Source organism: Anastrepha ludens, chromosome 2 (genome assembly GCF_028408465.1).
Source record: "Anastrepha ludens isolate Willacy chromosome 2, idAnaLude1.1, whole genome shotgun sequence".
Lineage (NCBI taxonomy): Eukaryota > Metazoa > Arthropoda > Insecta > Diptera > Tephritidae > Anastrepha > Anastrepha ludens.
Genome location: NC_071498.1, coordinates 40,906,105 through 40,924,854, shown reverse-complemented (window position 1 = coordinate 40,924,854; position 18,750 = coordinate 40,906,105). Strand labels below are relative to the sequence as shown.

The 18,750-nt window shown below is 37.4% G+C and overlaps 1 protein-coding gene across 2 annotated transcripts in view; it reads left to right on the top strand.

Annotated features, from left to right (window-relative positions):
• The first annotated feature begins 799 nt into the window (after positions 1-799).
• LOC128869533 (protein NASP homolog) overlaps positions 800-18,750 on the top strand; it is a 40,454-nt gene continuing 22,503 nt past the window's right edge. For both annotated transcript variants that reach the window (XR_008455333.1, XM_054112101.1), the window contains exon 1: positions 800-974. The gene's annotated coding sequence lies outside the window, so the exon portion shown is untranslated. The remainder of the gene's footprint in view (positions 975-18,750) is intronic.

Genomic DNA, 18,750 nt, shown 5'->3' with positions numbered 1-18,750 from the left:
ATAGTCACGCACCAATCCATTCGGTTACGGCGGCGGTGGCTAAATTTTATTACAATTAAATTTTACACATTTAGGCGAGTATGGTCAGGTGTTCAACAAATATCCAACCTTGTTTTATTCATTTAATTCATCGTAGGAATTCGTTTAATAATACGTTCACATATAAGTAGATGATCTACTATTGCGTGCTTAACTCCCAATCCGTAATTAAAAAGCGAGATTTCCCATACAAAATTTCTCTTCCAAAATCTGAGATTAAAAATAATCCTAGATAATAACTATACTTTTTGACATACAATCCTGTGTTTTCTGTGTAATAGATCATTATTTTTACGCGTGTAAAGAAAAACGTGAGAGTAAAAACTAAACAAAATGGATGCTGGCGAAGAAAACAGGTTTGTAAGCATAATTCCGATCAAATTTTTATTAAATATACATATATATTGACTAAGATACATCATTTTAAATAATTTTAATTAAAATATGGCCTTTTACAGGTATCTGTCCCCTTAACATAGAAAAATACAATATGTATATAAATTATTTCTAAAAAAAAATAACCAAAGGTACGAAAGTTACTTATCCGGTACAAGCGCAACCAAAATTAATTCATTGTGATTGAATTTTTGTGACTTGTTTATTTTTTTGACAGCCGGCAGCCGCGCGCAAAATTATATCCAATTTGTGCTAGTCATCTCGCTTTTACCCAGCAACTGCTAGTGGGCTAAACAAAAGTTAAGAAAGAGACAATCATAGTTATTATATTGAATCAACGGAATCGAGCGGCATTTTTGCCAACAGCAGCCAAAACCCATTCATATTTCATTATATTTGTGACACCAGAAAGTAGAGGTTCATATTACGTTTGCATGTTTTCGTTTGGAATATAATTAATATTTTATACAATTTAAAAAGTGCACAAGTTCCAGCAACAATATAAAATCCGAGATTTAAGTGTAGCGCCAGCCAAAAGGGTAAGTAGAATTTTTCGTTAAATAAAAGAATTTAATGTGAGTGAAGCAACATGTCTGTAGTCACATTAGCTTCTTTTTTTTTTTTTTATTTAACTGAGGATTAAGCTTTACAAATTGACATAATTGCACAAATAAAACCAGCGACATATTGTTTTGTCGGGCCGAGGGTAGCTTATAGAGGTTTGGTCATCCTTCGTCTGCATAGGGACGCCTTTTTCGTAGTGCTGCAATCTTGGTAATTTTTGATTTTACCTTTCGCTTTCTCGATGAAAAATATTCGTTTGCATTTACTTTGGCGCCTCAACGTATATTTGAGACGCAAGCTCTGTAAGAAGCCTCTTGGCAGCACGCCTATCGTTTATCATGGTAAGACATTGTAATGCATTACATACAAACACACACATCAAAATATAAATGTCAATACGCTTTAAATAACTTTGGACTGCAATGGCGATTTTGAATAAGTAATTGAAAATTAGGTTCATATCCACGACATGTGTGAAAAATTAAATATGGGGTTTATCGACCTTATATAGGCTATGGGAGAACCCGTTTTCTTGAAAAAAACCTTCAATATTCTATGTTTCGCAAACAAATGTGCATACATACATACTTATCAATGCATTTTTTTTTGTTGTCGACATCTGTTTTTGCTGCTTATTTTCGTTGCGGTATTTCGATATTGCTGTTACAGCTTTTTTTGTAATACCTATATGCAGTCAAAAATTGTTCACAAATTATTTTAACGCGATGCAAAGTTCATTCCCATTTATGAAAAGTTAACGAACTTGGTATTTTGTTGTCAATCGGCCTGAATAATATTTTTCCTAAAAAAATAACACGCTTTAAACGGACTTATTTTGTGTAAATGCAGCACCACTTCAAAGATTCTGATGTAGGTACCTATGTGCGGTAATTTTCATGTATACTCCTTACTCAATTCAAAGTATGCGTTGAATTGCCGCAAGATTAACAATAACCGCAAATTTAAATTTACCATTTTAGTTTTGGCGGGAATTCGTTCAACATACATACATGTTCTCTTATTGTAGTTGTTTCATGCAAATGGTGGTGCAAGGTTATACATACACACATGGACAATATTTCACTCAACCACTAATTTTTCATTCGATAAGCTGTATCTTGGGAAACAATTAATGTGAATAAGTTCGTGCGGTTTTACAACAGATGGCGTAACTTGATTATTATTCCATCGATCCACATTTCCAAACATTCATTGGAGAGCTACTGTCGTAAGGCACAAACGTCAGTATAAGTTTTTTATTTGAAGCGTAAACAACAATAATTTTACCACACTTGAAAATGTCGAATTTCGTGCCAAATAATGTGTTTTTGCGGGGAATTCTTCTTCATTATTTTAATATGAAGAAAAAAGCAGCCGAAAGTCATCGTATCTTGGTGGAAGTTTATGGTGAGCATGCTCTATCTGAGCGAACGTGCCAGAAGTGGTTTGCACGCTTTAAAAGTGGTGATTTTGGCTTGGAAGACGAAGAACGCGAGGGTGCGCCGCCAAAGTTCACGGATACCGAATTGGAGGAATTGCTCGATCAAGATCCGGCTCAAACGCAAGAAGAGGTTGCAAAAACTTTGGGAGTTGATCAATCAACCATTTCCAAACGTTTAAAAGCCATGGGAATGATCCGAAAGGTAGGCCATTGGGTGCCGTATGAATTGAAGCCAAGAGACGTTGAACGCCGTTTTATGGCATGCGAACAACTGCTTCAACGGCACAAAAGAAAGGGTTTTTTGCATCGAATTGTGACTGGCGATGAAAAGTGGGTCCATTACGACAATCCAAAACGTCGGGCAACGTTTGGATACCCTGGCCATGCTTCAACATCGACGTCGGCGCAGAATATTCATGGCCTGAAGGTTATGCTGTGTATCTGGTGGGATCAGCTGGGTGTTGTGTATTATGAGCTACTGAAACCGAATGAAACGATTACGGGGGATGTCTACCGACGACAATTGATGCGTTTGAGCCGAGCACTGCGAGAAAAACGGCCGCAATACGCCGATAGACACGACAAAGTTATTTTGCAACATGACAATGCTCGGCCACATGTTGCACAAGTGGTCAAAACATACTTAGAAACGCTCAAATGGGATGTCCTACCCCACCCGCCGTATAGTCCAGACCTTGCGCCATCCGATTACTATCTCTTCCGATCGATGCAACATGGCCTGGCTGACCAGCACTTCCGTAATTACGATGAAGTCAAAAAATGGATCGATTCGTGGATTGCGGCAAAACCGACCGAATTTTTCACAAAGGGAATCGGTGAATTGCCAGAAAGATGGGAAAAAGTAGTAGTAAGCGATGGACAATATTTTGAATATTAAATTTGTAACCATTTTACGTCAATAAAGTTTCAAATTTCGAAAAAAAAACGCACGAACTTATTCATAGTCCTATAATTAAAAATGTTTTTTTAGGAAAAATACACAGATTTATTGTTTATTTAAAACTAACATAAACTTAAGAAAATACAAAATTAACAATGGACAAAATTATTCACACAATTCCATTTCACAAATAAAATTTTAAGTTCAATGAAATTTTAATATTTAGTGGGCTTTCCTTTTTGCCTGACGACTTTATTAAGTCTATTTGGCATAAAGTTAACTAATTTCATTAGTCACATTTTAACTCAAATTCCGCCATTCCTGTTGGAGTACCGCATTTAGTTGTGTTTTGCTAGTTATGTTAGTTTTAGCGACACGCCTACCGAGTTCATCCCGCAAATGTTGGATGGGATTCAAGTCTGCAGACTGGTAGTGTTGGAAGAATGTGAGGAACATGATGTATGTTCCTACGCACATCGTGGGTTTTTGCACACTTTCATGCAAGTTTACTTTTAAAATATTAGATATTAATGTAAGTGATTTATCCATAATACCATCAAAAAATACAAGATTACCCGCGCTTGCCGTTTGTCAAAAAAATCTTTGAAAATAAAAAAAGAAAAAATCAAAAGATGCATGTTTTCCAATATATTAAATAATAAAAAAAAATCTAGGGCGATAATAAGATGCTAATACAGTATTGCCCAAAACTAAAGAACCCCCATAATGGCATTTCAAATAACTCAATAAAACAACATCGAATATTACTTACTTTTACACCTTGTTTCTTCTTATTATCTTGGTGATTAATAAACATAGCAAAAAATGTTCAACATTTCTTATATTAAAAATTAAATTAAAAAATATTAATATAATATTATTCAAAACTTGTCTGGACAAAACTAAAGCACCCCCATTAAAAGCGAAAATAATTGTTTTTATTCTTCAGTATTTTGTACTAAACCCATTATTTTTGATAACTTCAGAACATCTTTTTGGCATAGAAGATATTAGGTTACTAATAATTTCCGGAGAAATGTTGTACCAGGCTTCTTTAACCGCTTCAAACAGGGCTTCCTTTGTGCTGCAATTTTCCCTATTAATTTTCGAATTTACATTCTCCCACAAATTCTCAATGGGATTGAGATCGGGAGATTGAGCTTGCCAGTCTAAGACCTCTATAGCATTTTGCTGTAACCACGTTTTACAGTGCCTAGAGGATCATTATCCTGCTGGAACCTCCATCTCAGTGGCATTTCCTCCTCAGCGGTTGGTAGCATTACATCTTTAAGGCTGTTTGTGTACATGAAACGGTCCATAATTCCGTCTATTCGATGAATAGGCCCGATACCCTGGTCGATTTACCAGGCGATCAGCATTCACAACAACAACAAATGTCAGCGAGAGTTGAGAGGCAATGATACTCACTCTGCTCTTTTAAAGCGTGATTGGCTGGCCGTGTTGTTGTTGTTGTAGCAGTATCTTCGCCCTGTCAGAGTAGTGTAATCACCGGTCGTCTTCGTCTAGCTCATCTAACGGTAGGCCCAGCAAACTTGTTGTTTCGACGGGTTGGGTCCAGAGGGAGTGGGTTTGTTGGGACATGTGAAAAGGTGGTTAGTGTTGTGCGGGGTGCCTTCACATGCCGCACATATGTTTAGTATGTCGGGGTCGATTCTGGATAAGTAGGAGTTTCACCTGCTACAGTATCCAGAACGTAATTGTGCCAAGGTTACGCGGGACTCTTGGGGAAGTTGGAGCTCTTCGTCTGCAATTGGTGGTGGTTGGACTCGGATAACGGCATTCAGAGCTTAAAAAGGTGGTAAGGGTCTCCCGATGAATGCCGTTTATGGCCTATCTGTAGGGGAGGGGGCCCAGTTGTGACGCGGGTTTTGAAAAAAAATTAAAATTTTTTCCTCAGTTCCGCAAATTGAAAAATGAAGAAGTTTAACATTTAACTATTAACCAAACGCAACTTTTCTCCAAAGAAAGTATGTTTATTTGAGTTACTCAAAAAATTTTGGAACAAATTTTTTCAGGATAACTTTTTTTAGGACAAAAAAAAAGTGGCCCAGTTGTGACGCACCTCAAGAAATTTACTGGAAATGAGAAAATATGAAAGGAATGTCACACCAATTGTTGTGATTTAATGATTTATTTATTTTGAAGGCTTTCAATGGCAAAAATAATGAAAAATACAAAAGAAAATGTCCTTCAATGGCCATAAATGACAACGATTTTTATTCATCATCGTCATCTAAATATTCCTAGTCGTCGTCCACGTCACTTTCGCAGTGTTTGCAAGTGAAATAACTTGCCTGCATGTTGGCGCACTTCAAATGAACTGGACGCTTGCATACGTTGCAATTGATCGAGTTGGCAGTTGGTTTTTTTTAAACAACAACAAAAATGTAGGAATTCGGCAGTTCTATATGATCGTAGTGCAAAAAAAAGGTGCGTCATAACTGGGCCACCCGCTGAGTCACAACCGGGTCACGATGCTATTTTGTGTATGACACAAGTTTTTTATAGACACCACATAATCACATAAATCCATATAGAATCACAAAATATACGGCAAATACAATATTTTGATGCATTACACTCGCCTTTTCACTGTTAATTTCACAAAATTTTGGTACTTTGAAAAAAATCAAAATAACTTTTTCGCACGATTTTCAACACGATGTTTGGTGCGTGTATACACAATGCGACTACTAACGTTGGTCTCTGCACAAAAACTGCTGAACGTCAAACGAACATGATTGGCAGGGCTCAAACTGTCATTTTCATACCGCATGTCAAAAATATTTAGCTGCGTCACAACTGGGCCCCCTCCCCTACACTGTTCGATCCTGGAGTGGTCTGTCTGTTTTGTCTAGGATCTCGCCCACGTAATTTAGGAAGTGCCTCCTGATGTGCCTTGGAGGTGGCTCAGGAAACCATCTAAAGCCATTGGCCCTGACGGACTAAACATGCTGATGCTGAAAAAGCGGGGTCCACTGGGAGTAGAATTTCTCACCAAGGTCTTCAACCTGTCTGGCCACTCTCATCATTCCTGATAAGTGGAAATTAGGGAGAGTGGTCCCACTACTGAAGCCAGGGAAACCCGCCAACCAAGGGGAGTCTTATCGTCCGATAACTCTCCTTTCCCCAGTAGTGAAGACTCTTGAAGCCCTTCTACTCCCACTCCTTACAGAACCCCTGACCCCAACCCCACACCAGCGTGGTTTCCGAAGAGTGCACAGCACCGCCACGGCACTCACCATCATTAACAGCCAGGTAAACCGCAGACTTAACCAAAACCGTCCCTGCGAGAGGACTGTCGTAATAGCGTTGGATTTACAAAAGGCTTTCGATACAGTCAGCCACGCCACGCTACTAGATGACATTTTACAGTCGACACTCCCGCCAGGGCTGAAGAGGTGGACCGCGAACTACCTGAGTGGTCGTCACTCGTCGGTGATATTTCGAGACCAAACGTCTAAACAAAGAAAAATAAAGCAGGGAGTACCGCAGGGTGGTGTCCTTTCACCCTTGCTTTTTAATTTCTATATTTCGAAATTCCCCCAGCCACCAGAGGGAGTCTCACTGGTCTCATACGTCGACGACTGTACGATAATGGCGTCGGGCAATGGCATTGATGGCCTATGCACCAAAGTAAACGACTACCTCGCCCGCCTTTCTCGCTTCTTCACTGCGAGAAACCTACAACTTTCTCCCACTAAATCCACGGCGACCCTTTTCACCACCTGGACAAAGGAGGTCAGGCTGCAACTTCAGGTACCCGTCAATGATACCCCAATAACGACGGTAAACAACTACAGAATATTGGGAGTCACCTTTGACAGCTTGCTCTTTGTTGTTGTTGTTTTAGCAGCATAAACATTCCCCATACTTACATGCGGGGAATGCTGCTGGAGTGACAGTCCTTGGCCGGATATAAATCCGGGTCGTTTCGGTGACGTAGAACCGACTGTCGTGGAAACGTTTGTGGGTAGATATTTTGGCGGTCTTTCTGGATTTCACTTGGCGGCTACGCTTTTTCACTAGCCTAGAAAAGATAGTGGATATAGAAGAAAAGAATATTCTTAATTTCATGGCGTAAATGGTAAGAGCATTCTTTGGTTTACTACAGGAACCTTATTAGAGGAATGTGTCCGACTGTCGCTTGCTCTCCTCAGCGCATACAACCGCTATTGCAACGAAAGTGCAGAATCGCAACCAGGTCATATGCTATCTGTGAAGGAGCACACCAGGAAAGTCGTCTTAGATACTTAAAGACATTATTAATTTGGTTATATGACATGATGTCCGAAACGTAAGTCATCCAAAATGTAAATAATCACAGTCCAACCACGACCCATCGCAGACAGAGAGCTTCCTTAAGCTGCCTTGTGGAACTCGCGTAACCTTGACTCAAGTACCTTTTGGATATTGGAACAGGTTAAACTCCTACCTTCCAGAATTAGCCCCGGCATACCCAATGTGTCTGATGTTTTTTTGAAGAGTTTGAGAACTTATATGTGCGCCACGACTACGAGTTACATGGTCCATTCGAACAGTCTAGTTTTTAACTAATTTTTGACTACTTTTTCCGATAAATTTGAACTATGGCGTCAATGGTAGCTTGAACATTGTAATAAATCGAGTGTTTAGCACGCTGTATGGCAAGTTGGGCCGTCTTGTTGAAGACAAATGTCGATATTTAGTTGATCAAGTTTGGGAAACAAAAATTTAGTCAGCATGACTCGATAGCGCTTGCCATTCACCGTAACGTCAGCTTCTTACTCATTTCGAAAGAAATAATGGTTATAATCGTGCTCCATGTGCTCCATGAACTTGCCGAATAGATGTATTTAATTTTTTTTTCTTAGTAAATTTCCACAATTTGGAAACGTTGTTCTGGCTTTAAATGATTTCCGATAACTTACTTCCTTATATGACCTGATCAAGGATCATAACCTGTTTCCTGATTAATTCCGACTACAACATGTCTCGCCAGGCGTCTTTGTTTTGCGCGCGCTTTTTCCAATTTGTTACACCAATCAATGATAAGGCTCCCTGTACTTGGTCCTTCGGAGGCATGGTCTTTCCCTATGTCGTTGTGCTCAAACATGCAATCCGAAAACCTTCTTTGCTTGTGCGTGCAGCCAGCGCAAGTGCTGAGTATTGATGCGCTTCACTATGCCCACATCGTCGTAGAACACAGCTCGTAGTTCATTCGGCGGTAGAAGTTATTGGCTACACGAAGAGGACCGAAGTATCTTTTTCTCGAATATCCCAAGAGCGGCTGCATCAGTCTGCGACACAACCCATGCTTCAGCGCCGTACAGTTGCACGGGTAAGATGAGTGCCTTGTAGAGTGTTAGTTTTGTCGGCGAGAGAGGTCTCTGTTACACATTTCCTTACTGAGACCATAGTTATTCCTATTAGCAAGCGTGATTTGTCGTGTAGTTCGTGTGATTCTTTTCCGAATAGAAATGTTAACGAAATGGCAAATCTCAGCTGTCAAACCATAGTTATCGATATCGAGTTCTCATACTGCTTAAAAAACCCGGTAAATACGACGTGTGGAGGTAGCACGCGCGATACTAACCATATATTCATATAGAGTAGAATGGGGTAAGATAGGTATGGGGGCACAATAGGTAGGTGGGGTTTTCGTCGCACTGTTTTTGCAGAGGTCACTCGTCTTATGTGAATTGAATACGTGGTGGGGAACAACGTTCGCGACTGTCATTTCGGCCGTCACCATTGATTAGTTATCCTAGTTCTGGCGTCGTTTAGTTTTTTGTGAGCTTTTCTCCGACATAGCATTTTTTTTATTCTACGGTGCAGTGCATTTAATGTAAGTAAATATTGGCAGGTGAGCTTTATTTTACGTAGAAAATAATGCTGAACACGAATAATATGTAGTTTTTTGATATTTTTGTTTTTTAAAAAAATATCGACACTAACATAAAACATGTGCTTGGGGGCACGATAGGTCAGCCGTCTGGGGGCATTATAGGTCACTACTTTTAATTGAATAATATAAATTTTAATTGTTTTTGCAGCAAAATGGTGCGTAATTATGTGCGAAAAACGCCGAAACAAAGTGAAGAGGACGTAAAAAACGCAATCGCGGCAGTCCGAGATGGCGCTAGTGTTCGATCAACCTTTAAACAATTTAAAATTCCGTTCGAAACATTACGTGCTTGCGTGATGAATTAAAGAAAAATTCCTAAGTTTTATAACATGTGCAGTGTTCATACTCCTTAAATAAAAGTTAAAACGTTAATTTCCAAGCCATGTACAGTAGGTTCTGTTTTATGCGGTAGATACGTTCCGCAAGAAACAGCATAAAAGAAGCTACTAGTTCTATAGTAAAATTATAGATACGTTCCAAAAGTGCTAAGAACCGCATAAATCCGAAATAATGTAATAAAATCGCATAAAAAAAGGGCACTAGTCCCATATTATAACTATAGATACGTTCCATAGACCGCATGAATCTGAAATAATTAAATAAAATCGCTAAACAAAATATTGTATTTTTGAAAATTATATCTTTATTTAAGAATCGTCAGAATCGAAAAATAAATTTACGTCAGAAATAGAATCAGACAATGCCCACATGTTGCGCATTCGTTTAGGATTTGGCGTAAAATCACTTTTGCCACTTGAGGAAATGTACACGTCTGATCTAGATAGTTATGCAGGCGGTTCCATACTTGTAGGGTTAGCATTTCTGATGTAATCTGTGATTAAGTTTTTGCTTAGCTGGCTTAGAATCTTGTTTATATGTACAATTCCCGATAGGTCGACATGCATTTTGTAATTAAAAAAAAAACCGCACTATTTCAAAACCGCATAAAAAAAAGCCGCATAAAAACAGAACCTACTGTACATTGTTCTTTTCCCCTCACATATAGTGATCTATCGTGCCCCCTGATTTTGAAAATATCGAAAAAAAGTACCTTTGTCTTATTGAATGCAGCTTCCAAAATATTTAGCCAAACATAAGTCAGTATAACCAAAATGTTAGCAGATAAATAACCTTTCAAAATCTTGCTTATTTTTCAAAATCAATGCAAAAACACCGTAGCAAGAGCTCTCCAAAAAAAATGACCTATCTTACCCCATTCTACTCTACTCACTTGAATCCACTCATCTAACACACCTTCCCCTTTGTGCCCAACACGTCGAAATAGCATTTTCTGGGCTTATCGTTAGATGAGAATGGCGATAACGATCGGTGAATCCTCCGTACTGACAGGGCTTGATGTACTAAAAAAACTGTAAACCGTCAGGCAAATCAAATGGTTTAATAATTCTTTTACTTGGCGGCAGCCGTAGCCGAATGGGTTGGTGCGTGACAACCATTCGGGATTCACAGAGAGAACGTAGGTTCAAATCTCGGTGGAACACCAAAATTAAAGAAAAACATTTTTCTAATAGCGGTCGTCCCTCGGCAGGCAATGGCAAACCTCTTGTATTGCTGCCATGAAAAAGCTCCTCATAAAAGTATTTGCCGTCCAGAGTCGGCTTGAAACTGTGGGTCCCTCCATTTGTGGAACAACATCAAGACGCACCCCACAAATAGGAGGAGGAGCTCGGCCAAACACCCAAAAAGGGTGTACGCGCCAATTATATATATATATAATTATTTTACTTACCGCTATACGCACTTGAATAATTAAAAATCAAACAATCGTACACGTATGCATTTTAAATGAATTTATTTTTATTAATTTTTGTATTGTAAGTAATTTTAAATTTTAAGGCAAAGCGTTTACATAAAAATACATTTTGCTTCTAGGTAGTTCATTTTATATTTTATTAGATACATTTTTTTAGTATTTTATTTAGATATTTTTAGTAATTTTTACAATGTACATTATTTTTGCAAATTACTTGCATATTGCGTATTAAGTACATATTTGTGTATGCAGCTGACTTCTTGTAAATTTTCTGCAAGTCTTTTTGTTTACCTAAACGGAATTGAATAAAGTGTGTGGTTATAAGCCTAATTCATGCATGGTACATACGAGCAGATATGTACATTTGTAATTATGTACAGTGTTTGATGAACATTTATTATGTTTATACGATGTTTGTTTTTTTTGCAGTGGCACTGCGCTTAAAAATTGATTAGCGACACTGCCACCTACATTTTTTTGTCAGTTTTTAGTGACTAGGTTATATCAAATTAGTGCTGATTATTATGGGAAAGATTTGAATTACTTCATTTTGAAGCATATTTTTCAGCATCAAAATTTATAACTGAAATATTGCCAAGTACACATCGCACATTTACTGCAAGAGTGTCATAATCAAAAAATCCAAAGTGTTGAGAGAACCGGATTTAATGATACAATGCCTAAGTAAAAGTATGTAAATACACATTTTCAAGTAATGAGACTGTTAACTGGTATCACCATGTATTCTTTACATCGCATAACAAAGAGCTTGTGATAACACGGTGTGACAAAAAAAAAAAAATTAAATATACTTTTATGGAGACCTAGCACAACTTGTAGGTATAGTAAAACTAAGAAACATGGTATAGGAGAAATTTCCAATACACCCCCAAAATCTAATTTTATGGCCATAAAACCGTTTTTCAGTAGGTTGATGTGAACAATCACTCCTAACTTCGCCAATTTCCATCCGATTTCGAATTTGTTTTTTTAGTTCGAAAGAACAAAAACAAGCCTTTTTGACAGTGTGTTGACAATTTTTCTGAAATGACAACTGACGAGACTGTAGGCGGAAGTATTTGGATTTTTTTTTATTTTTTCTCAATTTTTTCAACTTTGACATAATTTTTACGATATTATCCGATATTGAGGATTTTTTTTAGTACACTACTGTTATAGTAAATTAAATTTCGCGTCGAATGAGCTATATTTGACTGTAATTGAATTAAAATTAATAGAGTTGTGTGAGTTTTAAGATTTTATTTTTTTTTTACTAATTTGGTCTGAAGGTATAACTTTACGCTAAATGGGAATAAGGACGTGTTTTGATGCGTTATTATAGATACGTAATATTTATTGGAGTATATATGTATACATAAGAGTACGCTGTACTGCATACAACAGAACTGGTTAGAACTTACGAAAATATCTGACATATTATAGCACATTTTTTTTTCAATGGAAATATGAAAAGGCTCCCAAGTGTACCAAAGTCCACACTGTACATTGATTAAGAAAAGAAGTTTGTTATTATAATTTAACCTTATTAAAACGTCAAAGTTTTATTGTTTGTTTCATTGAAGTTCAAGAGATATAAATCGAAACGTTGCCAGAAAAGTCGAATTTCTCAATATTCTCCGATGATGTGGCATCGTCAGCCTTATCATAAACCAGATGATTGTTATTTTTATAAAACGGACGTAAACAGCCATCATTATAAAGCTCGAAAGCACATAAAGTATGCTGATGTTGCAACTGTTAAGAACCCCGTAGTCTTGGTCGATATGATTGACTCAACTGCAGGACATGAACTGAAGGAAGTTCAACTCATTGCTGATGATGACCAAAGTGATAACAATAAACCTGATGATGAAGAGTACTTTCCGTCTGTTTCTAAGTCTTCAGAACGACACATTGTATCAAATTCAGATTTTCAGGATCTTTCTCGTGATTTACTTCTATCGGGAAGACAATCTGAAACGCTCGCTTCTCGATTTAAACAATGGAATTTAGTTGATGACGACTTCAGATGAATGATGATGATCGAATTTCTTCCAGAGAAGTATTCAAAACTGATGAAGAGAATGACAAATGTACCGTACCATACTAAACTCCAAAGGGCCGTTTCCAATGCATTTTTTAGTTTGGAACCAGTTCAGTTGTGTACTGCACCGTACCGCACATACCGTACAGTGATGCACTGCACAATACTCCAATAAATATTATGTGTTTATAATGACACTTGTTATAATTTTCATGCTTCGATGCCTACATATCAAATTAGTAAAAAAAAATAAAAACTCACACAACTCTTTTAATTTTAATTCAATTGCAGTCAAATATAGCTCATTCGACGCGAAATTAAATTTACTATAACAGTAGTGTACTAAAAAAAATCCTCAATATCGGATAATATCGCAAAAATGATGTCAAAGTTGAAAAAATAGAGAAAAAATAAAAAAATTCCAAATACTTCCGTCTACAGTCTCGTCAGTTGTCATTTCAGAAAAATTGTCAACACACTGTCAAAAAGGCTTGTTTTTGTTCTTTCGAACTAAAAAAACAAATTCGAAATCGGATGGAAATTGGCGAAGTTAGGAGTGATTGTTCACATCAACCTACTGATAAACGGTTTTATGGCCATAAAATGAGATTTTGGGGGTGTATTGGAAATTTCTCCTATACCATGTTTCTTAGTTTTACTATACCTACAAGTTGTACTAGGTCTCTATAAAAGTATATTTTCACTGTCGCACAGTGTAATTTATGTATATTTTACTGTACAAATTTTTTATTTCATTTGTTTTTTTTTTATTATAGCACTCTTGCAACAAGTGATCGATGTGTATCTAGACCTTTTTTTTTTTTTGCTTTATGAAGATCTCCCTTAGCACATCATTTCCAAATGGGAATGGAGTAATCGCGAGTCTTTATGATATAACCTACAGCTAAGCCTGGTAAAGTCGATATAAATATGTATATGTGTAGTAGGGCTGGTCGATTTAAAAATCGCTTATTGCTCTGTGAAAATCGTATTCTAGGGATCAAAATAAGAAACTTTGCCGAAGGAACCATACCTCTAAACGAATTCTGATGTCCCCTAATTTGGGTCGAACGAAAAATCCCACTTTGACCCATTTAGAGTGCTCCAATCGAGTCCAAATGTATGACCGCCCCCACTAACTTTGGACGGCCGATCCACCCATGCCAGTACCACACCCCCTGGAACTCCCCTGGGGGGTTCCCCATACAATCATTTCAAAATATCACCATTTTTGGCCTTTACATGAGAAAGGAAACTAAAAAGTTCGACCCAAATTGGGGGGCATCAGAATTCGTTTTAGAGGTATGGTTCCTTCGGCAAAGTGTCTTATATTGATCCCTAGAATATGATTTTCGCAGAGCAATGGGCGATTTTTTTGCCTCCCCACAAAATATGTACACTAAAAGTTCGACCCAAATTGGGGGGCATCAGAATTCGTTTTAGAGGTATGGTTCCTTCGGCAAAGTTTCTTATTTTGATTCCTAGAATATGATTTTCACAGAGCAATGGGCGATTTTTTTGCCTCCCTACAAATCGACCCGGCCTAATGTGTAGTATTCATTAACACACTTCGACATTCATTTTAACAATCGCACATAAAATATTTTAGTGTTGCATAGAAATAAAAAAAAATGAAAATCGGTGAATTAACTGTAGTATTGCATAACCTATAAAACTGTATTTGGTTGAGAGACTTGATTACTTGCCGTTCACCCGGTATTTTAATCTGCCAAGGATAGCAATCATAACTCTAACGTTTGTGGGTAGATGTTGTTGTTGTAGCAGCATAAACATTCCCCATACTTACATACGGGGAATGCTGCTGGAGTGACAGTTCTTGGCCGGATATAAAACCGGGTCGTTTCGATAACGTAGAACCGACTGTTATGGAAACGTTTGTGGGTAGATATTTTGGCGTGCTTTCTGGATGGCACTTGGCGGCTACGCTTATTCACTAGCCTAGAAAACATAGTGGATATAGAAGAAAGATAGAATATTCTTAATTTCATGGCGTAAATGGTAAGAGCATTCTTTGGTTTACTACAGGAATCTTATTGGAGGAATGTGTCTCTTTCGGATACTAACACGCAGCGTATTCAATGGGCGAAAAAACTAAGCTCCTCTTCTCATGCCACCTTAAAACACAGGCATGTATGTTAAGCAACGCTTTTTTTGTTGGAACAACTCATTTACTGAAACCCTCGTCTGACGATTTCGTTGATTACCGAGATGCTGCTACAACAACTACAATAAAATGCAATAAAATGTTGGTTTTGTATCGGAATGTTTTTTTTTTTTTAATTTGCTTCCAAAAATTTTGGATTGTTTAATTTAAGAAAGCGACAAACCAATAACCAAATTCATAAATTATAAGTAAATGGTTCTCACGATAGTCGAATTCATGCTCCCAAAAAGGATTTATGTATAGCTTTCACGGAGTACTGTCACTCAATGTAGCTTTCTGAAAAGGTTGATGGCAAGTGATTGTTCTTTTTCAACTACAACAATAAACAATCTGAAGGCTTTGGTGAAAGTTAATAAATTAAAATTGCTGATAATTTGCTGACTATCTGCCAAAATACATACGATATCGATATTTTGGTTATTTGTTAAAGGGCAGCTGGGTAATAGTTAATAATTTATTAATTTGTTTGCCTTGTTAGTTGAACAAATGGGGTTTTGTAGCAGCTAATTGCTACTTTGCGTATTGCCGCTTAAATTGCCGATTTTGCCACTAGGCAGTTGGGCTCATGGGATGGATTTACATAAACAAAATCCCGTAAAACTGTCAACTAACGAAATAATAACTAGATGTGCGTCCACTTCTAAATAAAAATAAATTAATTAATACTGAAAATTAATAATTGAATACTCTATCGATATAGCAGTGATTTCCAATTTTTCCTTAAATGCAAATCAATTTGATAGCCTTTTTCTATTTAATTATATAATAATTTATTCCCCTATATTATAGTATAGTTGTATGTAAATTTTGTGTTTTTTCTTGTGCACGTAAATATGTTTGTGTGTAAAAATATAAAGGGTGGTTAAATTTCAAGGGCCAATGTTGAATGTGAACCACACCTAAACGTCAAGTGTTTTTCTGCATTTCATTTGACACTTTTCAATTTCAGACCAACTCGATTGGAACCATGGAAAGAGACACAATCGAGCAACGCGCTAAAGTTATTCAGGCTTGTTATGAAAACGGGCGTTCAAATCAAAATGCATATCGCGCACTTCGTGATTTTTTCGGTAAATTTAATCGTCCAAACGTACGTACAATCGGAAAAATTGTGCATAAGTTTGAGCAAACCGGGTATGTAGGACATGTGAAAACACCAGTGCATGCTCGTACAGCTCGTACTGCAGAAAATATTGCTGCTGTTCCCGATAGTGTGGTTGAAGAGCCGTCCAACTAAACTCGTCGTCGTGCCCAACAATTGCACCTCTCACGCTCGTCTTTGCTGAACATTATGCATAAAGACTTGCATTTACACGCTTACAAGGTGCAATTGACTCAAGAACTAAAGTCTCTTGACCATTTCAAGTGTCGTCAATGGGCAGAATGCTGGCAGGATATGGCCAATTTTCGAAGAAAATCATCTGCAGTAATGAGGCACATTTTCACCTCAGTGGATTCGTCAATAAGCAGAATTGCCGCATTTGGGCGAATGATAATCCAAGAGTGACTGCCGAAAAACCAATGCACCCACAAAGAGTAACTGTTTGGTGCGGTTTATGGGCCGGCGGCATCATTGGACCGTATTTTTTCCAAAATGAGGCCGGTCAGGCAGTTACTGTGAATAGTGTACGCTATCGTGAGATGATAACGATTTTTTTATGGCCCGAATTGGAAGATATGGATGTGGACGATATGTGGTTTCAACAGGACGGTGCCACTTGTCACACAGCTAACGAAACAATGGCTCTTTTGCGCGAAAAATTTGATGGCCGAATAATCTCACGTCGCGGCAATGTCAATTGGCCGCCAAGATCATGTGATTTGACACCGTTGGACTTCTTTCTGTGGGATTATTTGAAAGAAAAGGTGTACGTTGATAAGCCAGCAAGAATTCAAGAGCTAAAGGTTGAGATAATTCGGCACATTAACGGCATAGAACCTCAATTATGCCTAAGCGTCATCGAAAATTTGGACCATCGGATGGAGGTGTGCCGCCGAGGCCGCGGCGGCCATTTGGCCTATATTTTGTTCCATACGTAATTGAGCCATACCAATATTATCATGATAAAGAGAAATGACAGTGATTTCCTAAAAAAATTGTATTTTATTCAAAATCAACACCGGCCCTTGAAGCTTAACCACCTTTTATATGTGTAAATATAATATAACCAGGAATCAACGTTTGGAAGCATTTCCTTGCAAATACGGCATTACTCCCTATATTTCTGTGTATACGCATGCCCTTTTGTATACTCGCTATTTGCGTCGGTTCTATGAGAACGAGAAATGGAAAAACTTCCTTTCACCTCCCATTCGACAATGAAGGATTTTTGGAGAATATTCACGCAAACCTCCCATATAAGCAATTGGAGAGTAATTTTTGATTTGACATTGATTTGATTCCGACACAATTTAACCAAATTCGTTTTTAAACAGAACGAAATTCTCTTTCTATTATTGAATTAAAAAAAAAAAACTAGAAATTTCTTCCATTGCTCAAAAATTATGTCAAAGGCGTAATTTTTTATTCATCGTTTACGGAGATCTCATTTTAAGTTCAATTGGGTTCACACTTACTTGAACCCTCCTCTTTTGCTCCCAATGATTAACATCTGTGGACAGAATGGAAAAATATCTTTCATAGCTCGAAACTCATGCCTAAAGCAGTACTCTTTTATTCATCGCGTAGGGAGATCTCACTTCAAGTTCAAGCTATTCCTTACTTTAAATACTTAAAAAAAACTCGCAAAAATATCCATATTTCGATATACGTACGTAAGTTTATATTTATCTTTAATGTATGCACATTTCCCTTTGCGTTTAGTTAACTGCATTATTTATTTATGGGCTTTTACAGCAGTAAGAACGTTTGAATTAGAGTTAAATTTTTGAAATTTTGGCTTTGTTTATTGTGCATATAACATGAAATTATATATACAGTAGGTTCTGTTTTTATGCGGTAGATACGTTCCGCAAGAAACAGCATAAAAAAGCTACTAGTTCTATAGTAAAACTATAGATACGTTTCAAAAGTGCTAAAACCGCATTAATCTGAAATAATTAAATAAAATCGCATAAACAAAATATTGCATTTTTGAAAATTATATCTTTATTTAAGAAACGTCAGAATCGAAAAATAAATTTAAGTCAGAAATAGAATCAGACAATACCCACATGTTGCGCGTTCGTTTAGGATTTGGCGTAAAATCACTTTCGTCACTTGAGGAAATGTACACTTCTGATCTAGATACAGGGTGGCTGATGAAAGCCGCTACCAAACAAAATTTGAATAACTTTTTTTCTTTTTAAGTTATCTGTTCCATTTTTGTTTTAATTTGCAGATTGATCTTTAAAATGGATAACTGGGACACGCAAACAAGAATTTGGATAGTCCGCCGCTATCACGCACTGGAGTCCGTAGTTTTGGTACAGAGAGAGTACAGGCGGATGTTTGGCGGCGATCCCCCGAGCAGATGGATCATAATGAGACTGGTGAAT